Raw genomic sequence first — 10556 nt, 5'->3', positions numbered from 1 at the left:
GTTGCTGTCCAATGTTCCCAGCACCACTTATTGAAGAGGCTGTCTTTTTTCCATTGTGTACTCGTGCCTCCTTTGTCAAAGAGAAGGTGCCCATATGTGTTTGGGCTTACTTCTGAGTTCTCTATTCTATTCCATTGATCTTCCTTTCTATTTTTGTGCCAGTACCATACTGTCTTGATCACTATGGCCTTGTAGTATAGTTTGAAGTCAGGAAGCCTGATTCCACCAACTCCATTTTTCCTTCTCAAGATTGCTTTGGCTATTCGGGGTCTTTTGCGTTTCCATACAAATCATAAGATTTCTTGCTCTAGTTCTGTGAAAAATGCCATTGGTAATTTGATCAGGATTGCATTGAATCTGTAAATTGCTTTGGGTAGTACAGACATTTTCACAATGTTGATTCTTCCAATCCAGGAACATTGAATGTCCCTCCATCTGTTTGTGTTGTCTTTGATTTCTTTCATCAATGTCTTAAAGTTTTCTGCATACAGATCTTTTGCCTCCTTAGGCAGGTTTATTCCTAGGTATTTTATTCTTTTTGTTGCAATGGTGAATGGGAGAGTTTCCTTAATTTCTCTTTCTGCTCTTCCGTTGTTAGTGTATAGGAATGCAAGAGATTTCTGTGCATTAATTTTGTATCCTGCTACTTTACTAATCTCATCAATTAGTGCTAGCAGTTTTCTGGTAGAGTCTTTAGGGTTTTCTATATATAATATCATGTCATCTGCAAAGAGTGACAATTTTACTTCTTCTTTTCCAATTTGGATTCCTTTTATTTCTTTTTCTTCTCTGATTGCTGTGGCTAACACTTCCAAAACTATGTTGAATAACAGTGGTGAGAGTGGACACCCTTGTCTTGTTCCTGTTCTTAGAGGGAATTCTTCCAGTTTTTCCCCATTGAGAACGATGTTGGCTTTTGGTTTCTCATATATGGCTTTTATTATGTTGAGGTAATTTCCTTCTATGCCCATTTTCTGAAGAGCTTTTATCATAAATGGATGTTGAACTTTGTCAAAAGCTTTTTCTGCATCTATTGAAATGATCATATGGTTTTTATCCTTCAAGTTGTTGATATGATGTATCACATTGATTGATTTGCGTATATTGAAGAATCCTTGCATCCCAGGGATAAACCCCACTTGATCATGGTGTATGACTTTTTTAATGTGCTGTTGGATTCTGTTAGCTAGTATTTTGTTGAGGATTTTTGCATCTATATTCATCAGTGATATTGGTCTGTAATTTTCTTTTTTTTGACATCTTTGCCTGGTTTTGGTATCAGGGTGATGGTAGCCTCATAGAATGAGTTTGGGAGTGTTCCACCTTCTGCTATATTTTGGAAGAGTTTGAGAAGGATAGGTGTTAGCTCTTCTCGAAATGTTTGATAGAATTCGCCCATGAACCCATCTGGTCCTGGGCTTTTGTGTGTTGGGAGATTTTTAATCACTGCCTCAATTTCCATACTTGTGATTGCTCTGTCCATAGTTTCTGTTTCTTCCTGGTTCAGTCTTGGAAGGTTGTATTTTTCTAAGAATGTATCCATTTCTTCCAGGCTATCCAATTGATTGGCATATAGTTGCTTGTAGTAGTCTCTCATGATGTTTTGTACTTCTGAGGTGTCCATTGTTAAGTCTCCTTTTTCATTTCTAATTCTGTTGATTTGCATCTTCTCCCTTTTTTTCTTGATGAGTCTGGCTAATGGTTTATCAATTTTGTTAATCTTCTCAAAGAACCAGCTTTTAGTTTTATTTATTTTTGCTATGGTTTCCTTCCTTTTTCATTTATTTCTGCTTTGATCTTTATGATTTCTTTCCTTCTGCTCACTTTGGGGTTTCTTTGTTCTTCTTTCTCTAGTTGTTTTAGGTGTAAGGTTAGGTTGTTTATTTGATAATTTTCTTGTTTCTTGAGGTAGGACTGTATTGCTATAAACTTCCCTCTTAGAACTGCTTTTGCTGCATCCCATAGGTTTTGGGTTGTGTTTTCATTGTCATTTGTTTCTATATATTTTTTGATTTCCTCTTTGATTTCTTTAGTGATTTCTTGGTTGTTTAAGAGTGAATTGTTTAGCCTCCATGTGTTTGTATTTTTTGCAGTTTTTTTCCTGTAATTGATATCTAGTCTCATGGCGTTGTGGTCTGAGTAGATGCTTGATATGATTTCAATTTTCTTGAATTTGCTGAGGTTTGATTTGTGACCCAAGATGTGATCTATCCTGGAAAATGTTCCGTGTGCACTTGAGAAGAAAGTGTAGTCTGTCGTTTTTGGATGGAATGTCCTCTAAATATCAATGAAGTCGAGATGGTCTAATGTGTCATTTAAAGCTTGTGTGTCTTTATTGATTTTCTGTTTGGGTGATCTGTCCATTGATGTAAGTGGGGTGTTCAAGCCTCCCACTATTATTGTGTTCCTGTCAATGTCCCCTCTTATAGCTGTTAGCATTTGCCTTATGTATTGAGGTGCTCCTATGTTGGGGGCATAGATATTTACCATTGTGATATGTTCTTCTTGAATGGATCCCTTGATCATTATGTAGTGTCCTTGCTTGTCTCTTTTAATAGTCTTTACTTTCAAGTCTAATTTGTCTGATATGAGTATTGCTACTCCAGCTTTCTTTTGACTTCCATTTGCATGGAATATCTTTTTCCATCCCTTTCCTTTCAGTCTATATGTATCCCTTGGTCTAAAGTGGGTTTCTTGTAGGCAGCATATAGAAGGGTCTTGTTTTTGTATTCATTCAGCCAGTCTGTGTCTTTTGGTTGGAGCATTTAATCCATTTACATTTAAAGTGATTATTGACATGTGTGTTCCAATTACCATTTTCTTTTAAACTGTAGTTGTGAGTTATGTACTACCATAACAATATTAGAGAATCTAACTTGGAATATATATTTTATATTTACCAGTGTCAATTGAAAAACAAAATGCACATGAGAGTTGTGAGTTGAGTTTTATTTGAGATAAAATGAAGACTATAGCCTGAGAGACAGCATCTTAGATAACCCCAAGGTACCGGCTCCAAAGAGGTTGGAGGGAAGTTCAGTGTTATATATGATTTTAGGGGTACATGCAGTCAAGCACATACTTTGGCAGAGCTGCTGCTAGTCATGAAGAGCAGATGTCACCATTAATGGTTTTAATACTTTTCTAGATAAGAGGAGATGCAAGAAATGGACTTACAAAACATTCTCCAGAAAATATCTAACTATCTGAAGCCCTGTTCTGCCAGTTTTTCCCAGAACACAGAGTGCCTCATTCCTGACCTCCACCCTAAACTCCTTTCACAGTGTGTTGAAGGTCAGCAGCTACAGTAGCTAGTGACTTAATCCTTGTAGAGGCAGATGGCAAGTGCCAGTTTTTTAGTCGGCACCAGTGAGTATATTTATGAGCTTCCTTTGGTATCATGCTGACCCAGTTCCTAGTGATCCTGGTATTTTTGCATTGGTATCTGTGCATTTGAGTAAGCAGTCTTCTCTTCCCTGCTTTATAGGTTTGCTTCTGTAGGGAAAGACCATCGCCACTCAGCTCAGCTTGGGGGAATGGAAGGTTCAGCTGGTAGTGTCAGCAGGGAGGCAGGGCTTGCTATTGGGGTTTCTGGTTGAGCAACACTACTGTCTTTGTTCTGACTTAGGAGAGGGGTGTGCTGGCTGAATTCTGCACTTGGATGAGCTTGCTGGGCTCCAAGTTCAAGTGAGACCACAGGATGGGCTTCCTGCCTGGGTCAGGCTGCAGACTATGCTTCAAGTTAAGATGGGCCCACTAGCTGGGCTCTGCAATGGTTGGGTGGGGCCTCATGCTGTGCTCCTCAACTGTGTGGTGCACCTGACTGGACTCAGTATTCTGCCAAGGCCACAGTCAGGGCTTTGTTGTTGGGTAGAGACTCAGGATGTGCAGTATAATCTGGTGGGACCACAGACTGTCCTGAAGTTGGGCAGGCTTCGAAGCTGGGCTTCCTGATCAGTTAGGCTGCTAATTGTATTCTGCTGTTCGGTGAGGTCACTGGCCTGGCTCTTTAATGGGTGGGGCCTCCTACTTTATCCTGCTATTGGGTAGGGCTAAAGATGGTGGTCAGTGGTTGGACAGGGTCAGTGGCTGGGCTTCCTGCTTGAGGTAGGCCTCAGGCTGTTTAGCATTCAGTCAGGGCAATAAGCTGGGCTCAGAGGCTACCTAGGGTCACTGTTCAGACTCCGTGGTTCTGTGAGGCCAGAGGCTATGCTCAATAGTTGGGCAGGGCTGTTGGCTTGCTTCCCTTGTCTGACTGTCAACTAGGTTCCCTGGCCAGATGAGGCCACTGGCTTGGTTCTGCCGATATATATGCAGAGCTGCTGGCTGGGCTCTCTGCCACTGTTAGCAGGAATGTAGTCCACCAAGATCTGAGCACTGGTTAATACAAGGAAGGCCCTCCTCTCTTCTCTGTGTCTATCATGTCCCCAGTGGTTGAGCCCTGCAGACCCTCTTCTCCCCCCAGTGATCCCTGTGAAGTGAGACCTCAGTGGGCTTCTTAGGAAGCATCCAACAGCACTTGGGGAACTGGATATCCATGTTGAGCTTTTTTTCACCGGAGAAAGCCCTCTTGGTGCAGTCTTATGCTAGCCTGGGAGATGGGTGATGTGGTCAAAATGAAACTGTTGCTCTTTCCCTTCCAATGCTGTCCTTCTCAGTCAAGGGGGTGATTTACCCTGACCTCCCACTTCTGGGATTTCTCACAATGGTGTCTTGTCTATGGATAGTTGCTAGCTGGTCTTCTGCTGAGGAAGACTCAAGTGGGGAAAAACCTGTGCCACCATCTTGATACATAACTCCTTCTCTTGTTTCTTGTTTGGAATGTAGTGAAACCACCATTAAGTATCACATGACACTGACAATCATTTGGAGTTATATATTAACTATTTTAATCATCTTTCTAGTCTTATTTTACTAAGAGTTTCTTAAAAATAAAGATTTGATGTTATATTTTACCAGGTGCCTTTTGGTAAACTCCCTACATCAGTGACCAAGGTAATTCCTTTCTCATTTTCATATATTATGGTAATGTGTATTGAAAAATTCTCCACACTGACTGGAAGGAAAGGGTTGGTATCTGGTTCTGTGGCTCTTCCTACAAGCTCATAAATACCTGATGCCTTAGCTCCTGGACAAATTATATTTGTATCATTAAATTAAGGAATCTGTACAAAGCAATAGAACCAATATAAATGGGAATCAGATCAGGAACTATCAACATGTGCAGACCAGCAACCAGTACTTCATCACTGATTGTTTATTGAATAGCCAGTATTGATGAGCAGTAGGCACTATAAAATGTGAGATAGTCATTACCCTTGAAGGGCTCTGTGACCAGCAATGTATAATGGGGCCATGGAAATTACAACTTCCCTGCACTTGGGTGAACATGTGTGTCTTAAGCATGGAATGATTTGGGGACATGGGAAGCTGTACATGAGAGTCATAGGACCTTCACTTTCCTGTTGCTGTACATGCTACATTGTTACCTTTTTTTTTTACATTTTAAATATATACAATTATATTTTCCAAAAGAAACATGATTCAATTGTACCTTCTATATTCTAATCTAGTTTTTAATTTTAAATACACATTTTAATGGTTATACTCCATTTACAGTTATTAGAAAATATTAGCTTCATTCTCCATGTTGTGCAATTCATCCTTGTAGCCTATCTTACACCCAATAGTTTGTTCCTCCCAATTCCTCACTCCTATGTTACTTCCCCCCTCCCTCTCCCTACTGGTAACTACTAGTTCTCTATATTTGTGAGTCTGCTTCTTTTTTGTTATATTCACTAGCTTTTTTTTTCTTTAGATTCCACATAACACTGATATCATACAGTATTTGTCTTTATCTGACTTAGTTCACTTACCATGATGCCCTCCAAGTCCATCCATGTTGCTGAAAGTGGCAAAATTTCATTCTATTTTTATAGCTGAGTAGTATTCTGTTGTGTGTGAGTATGTGTGTGTGTACACAAATTAGGTGTTTTTTGTCTTTTTTTGTTTTTTTTTTTCAGATACGTACCCAGGAGCAGGATCTGGGTTATATGGTATTTCTAATTTTAGTTTTTTGAGAAACCTCCATCCATAGTGTTTTCCACAGTGGCTGTACCACTATACATTTCCGCCAATGGTGGACATGGGTTCAGTTTTCTCCACATCCTCTCCAACATTTGTTATTTATGTTCTTTTTGATGATAGCCATTCTAGGAGGTGTGAGGCAATACCTCATTGTGGTTTTGATTTGCCTTTCCCTGATGACTACTGATGTTGAACATCTTTTCATGTGCCTATTGGCCATCTACATTTCTTGTTAGAAAAAATGCCTATTCAGTTCTTCTGCTCATTATTTGATTGGGTTGTTTGTTTTCTGATGATGAGATGTATGAGGTATTTATATACATTGCATATCAGCCCCTTATTGGTCTTATTTGCAAATGTTTTCTCCAATTCAATAGGTTGTCTTTTTGTCTTGTCAGTGGTTTCCTTTGGTGTGTAAAAGCTTTTAATTAGATTCCATTTGTTTATATTGGTTTTTCCACATTTCCAGGAGATGGATCCATAAAACAATTGCTGTGATTTATGGCAAAGAATGTTCTACCTATGTTTTCCTCTAGGAGTTTTATAGTATCTGATCTTGGCTTACATTTAGGTCTTTAATCCATTTTGAGTTTATTTTTGTATATGGTGTCAGAGAAAGTGTTAATTTCTTTCTTTTACACGTAGCTATCCAGTTTTCCCAGCACCAATATTGTCTTTTCTCCATTGTATATTCTTGCCTCTTTTGTCATAGATTAATTGTCCATGGGCATGTGGGCCTATTTCTGGTCCCTCTATCCTGTTCCACTGATTTATCCTGTTCCTATTTTTGTACCAGCACCATGTCACTTTGATTGCTGTAGCTTTGTAGTATAGTCTGAAGTCAGGCAACATTATTACTCCAGCTCCGTTCTTCTTTCTTAAGATTGTTTTGGCTATTCAGGGTCTTTTGTGATTCCATAAAAACTTTAAAATTACTTGTTCTAGTTCTGTGAAAAATGCTATTGTAATTTTGATAGGGATTGCAATGAATCTGTAGATTGCCTTGGGTAGTATGGTCATTTTAACAATATTGATTCTTTTAATCCATGAACACGGTATATCTTTCTATCTTTCTCATCATCAATTTCTTTCATCATTGTCTTTTTGAGAACAGATATTTTACCTCTTAAGGTAGGTTTATTCCATTTATTCCTAGTTATTTTATTCTTTTTGATGTGATAATAAATGGCATTGTTTCCTTAATTTCTGTTTCCTTAATTTCTCTTTCTGATAGTTCATTGTCAATGTATACAAATGCAATATATTTCTGTATATTAATTTTGTATCTTACAACTTTACTGAATTCAATAGCTCTAATAGTTTTCTGCTGGCATCTTTAGGATTTTCTGTATTTAGTATCATGTCATGTGCAGACAGTGACAGTTTTACTTCTTTCCCTTCCAGTTTGAATTCCTTTTATTTATTTTTCTTCTGATTGCTGTGGCTAGGGCTTCCCAAACTATGTTGATTAAAACTGGCAAGAGTGGACATCCTTGTCTTGTTCTCAATCTTAGGGGAAATGCTTTCAGTTTTTTACCACTGAGTATGATGTTAGCTGTGGGTTTGTCATATATGGTCTTTATTATTTTGAGGTAAGTTCCCTCTATTCTCACTTTTTGAAGCATTTTTATCATAAATGGATATTGAATTTTGTCAAAAGCTTTTTCTGAATCTATTGAGATGATCACATGGTTTTTATTCTTCAATTTGTCAATATGGTGTATGACATTTGTTGATGGATATTGAAAAATGCTTGCATCCCTGTGATAAATCCCATTTGATCATTATGTATAATCCTTTAAATGTATTGTTGGATTTGGTTTGCTAATATTTTGTTGAGCATTTTTGCATCTATGTTCATCAGTGATATTGGCTTGTAGTTTTATTCTGATATATTTGTTTAGTTTTGGTATCAGGTTGATGCTGGCCTCATAGAATGAGTTCAGAAGTGTTCCTTCCTTTGCAATGGTTTTGGAATACTTTGGGAAGGATAGATTTTAACTCTTCTCTAAATGTTAAATAGAGTTTTCCTGTGAAGCCATCTGGCCCTGGACTTTCATTTGCTGGGGGTTTCAAAATTACTGATTCAATTTTAGTACTGGTAATTCATCTGCTCATATTTTCTATTTCTTCCTTGTTCAGTTTTTGGAGATTATACCTTTCTAAGAACATGTCCATTTCTTCTAGGCTGTCCATTTTATTGGTGTATAGTTGTTTGTAGTAGTCTCTATGATCCTTTATATTTCTGTGGTGTTGGTTGTATCTTCTTTTTCATTTCTGATCTTGCTGATTTGAGCCCTTTCTCTTTTTTTCTTGATGAATCTGGCTAAAGTTTATCAATTTTGTTTATTTTTTCAGAGAACAAGCTTTTAGGTTCATTGATCTTTCTATTGTTTTTTTCAGTGTCTATTTTATTTACTTCTCTGATCTCTATGATTTTTTTATTCTACTAACTTTGGGTTTTGTTTGTTCTTCTTTCTCTACTTTCTTTAGGTGTAGTAGGTTGTTTTACTCAAGATATTTCTTGTTTCCTGGGATAAGCTTTCATCTCTGTAAATATCCCTCTTAGAACTGCTTTTGCAGTGTCCCAGAAGTTTTGGATTGTCATGTTCACATTTTCATTTGTCTTTAGGTATTTTTTAATGTCCTCTTTGATTTCTTCAGTGATCCATGGCTTGTTGAGTAGCTTATTGTTTAACTTCCATGTGTTTGTGGTTTTGCCATTTTTTTTCTTGTAGTTGATTTCTAGTCTCATAGTGTTGTGGTTAGAAAAGATGCTTGATATGATTTGTTTTCTTAAATTTACTGAGGCTTGTGTTGTGACCTAGCATGCAATCTATCTTAAAGAATGCTCCATGTGTACTTGAAAATAGTTACCTGTCATTACCCATCTTATATTCCTAATTAAACCTAGATAAATTTGGTGTTATTTGAAATGTACCATGTCTTATGAGTTTTACTGTCAATTTGAACCCAAGGTTACCACTGCTGACTGAACAGAGTGTGCTAACATAGAAACATCTTCATATCTTGAAGTAAACCTACTTGGACATGGTGTATTAGTCTTAAAATAAATTGCCAATCTTATCCCATAGGATAAATTTATAATTTATGATTACTATAATTAGTAATTTTACAATTATGTTTCAGAAATAGTCTTTATATATTTATATATTCTTTTCTATCACATTCTAGTTCAAGCCTTGCAGTAGGTTTAAAAAAGTTTTCCAATTTTAGATTTATTTATACTTTCTATTTCTTTTTTCTATTACATCTATATATGTTAATTTATCATATTGTTATTTAAATTTTGTTTCCTAAATATCTAAACTGAAGTAGTCATTTCATTCATGGCCTCAAATCATAGGTGCACATGCATGTGTGTGCATGCACACACACACACACTTTTGATTATAAAATGCAATTTGAAATATATCACCTACTCACACAATTGGAGGCCATAGTAGTTAGTCTCATCACACATTAAGATAACTAAAGACAAATGTCTTCTCATTGTGTTCATGAGCCTTCTGATTTTGAACTAATGTCTTGGTAATGTCTGCCTGGGTTATGTACACTAGTGGAAAGCAAATTCAATATTTCTGTTTCTAGCTATGTTGGAATATTGGACTTTCATTCATGCTTTAAATAATTAGGAAATGAAACAAAATATGTAAAGCAACCCTTTTCACATATTAGATAACTAGCAGGACCAGAGTGTGATCAATAAAGGATAAACAAATGAAGTTCATGCAACAACAGCTGCTGCTTTCTGCTTATGGAAGATATAAAAATAAATAAAAATGAATTTCTAGAGATGAGAAATACAATAACTGAAATAAAATTTTTTCTAGATGAGATAAATATCAGATTACAGTAGATAAACACCTGTAGAAGAAAAGATCAGTGAACCTGAACACATAGCAATAGAAACTGTCCAAATTGAAGCACAGCTTAAATACTGAAGAAAAGAAACAGACTCAGTGACTTGTGAGATAATATCAAACTAAGCTCTGTGTAATATTTCAGACTTATTGTATAGAAAGTAGGCAAATAAGGCTATGAAGTGACATACTAAACACATAGGAAAGAAAAATTATGCACATACATATCATAAATACATTTTTAATAGAAAAATTTATCAAATTGCTAAATTTTCATGACGTATATTGTAATGTGAGGAGGAGGACTGAATGAGGAAAAAAGATTCTACAAATGAAGAGAATCTATATAGAATAATATTCTTAATATATATAATTCAATAATGAAAATGGCCAAACAATTGAAATATAGATTATTAGTTCATCCCACTATTTGTGTTACAGAGGAAACAGTACTATTTAAATAAGGAGCTATGAACTCAATAATTATGTGTCATATGAAATTATTTAATTTTTAATAGCTCAGAGATGATAGTTAATATGTGATTGGTAAAAATTCTTCAGTCTAAGTAAGACATTAAAAATCTT

The sequence above is a fragment of the Hippopotamus amphibius genome, chromosome 10 (assembly GCF_030028045.1).
Source record: "Hippopotamus amphibius kiboko isolate mHipAmp2 chromosome 10, mHipAmp2.hap2, whole genome shotgun sequence".
Taxonomy (NCBI): Eukaryota; Metazoa; Chordata; class Mammalia; order Artiodactyla; family Hippopotamidae; genus Hippopotamus; species Hippopotamus amphibius.
This window is presented reverse-complemented; position numbering follows the sequence as displayed.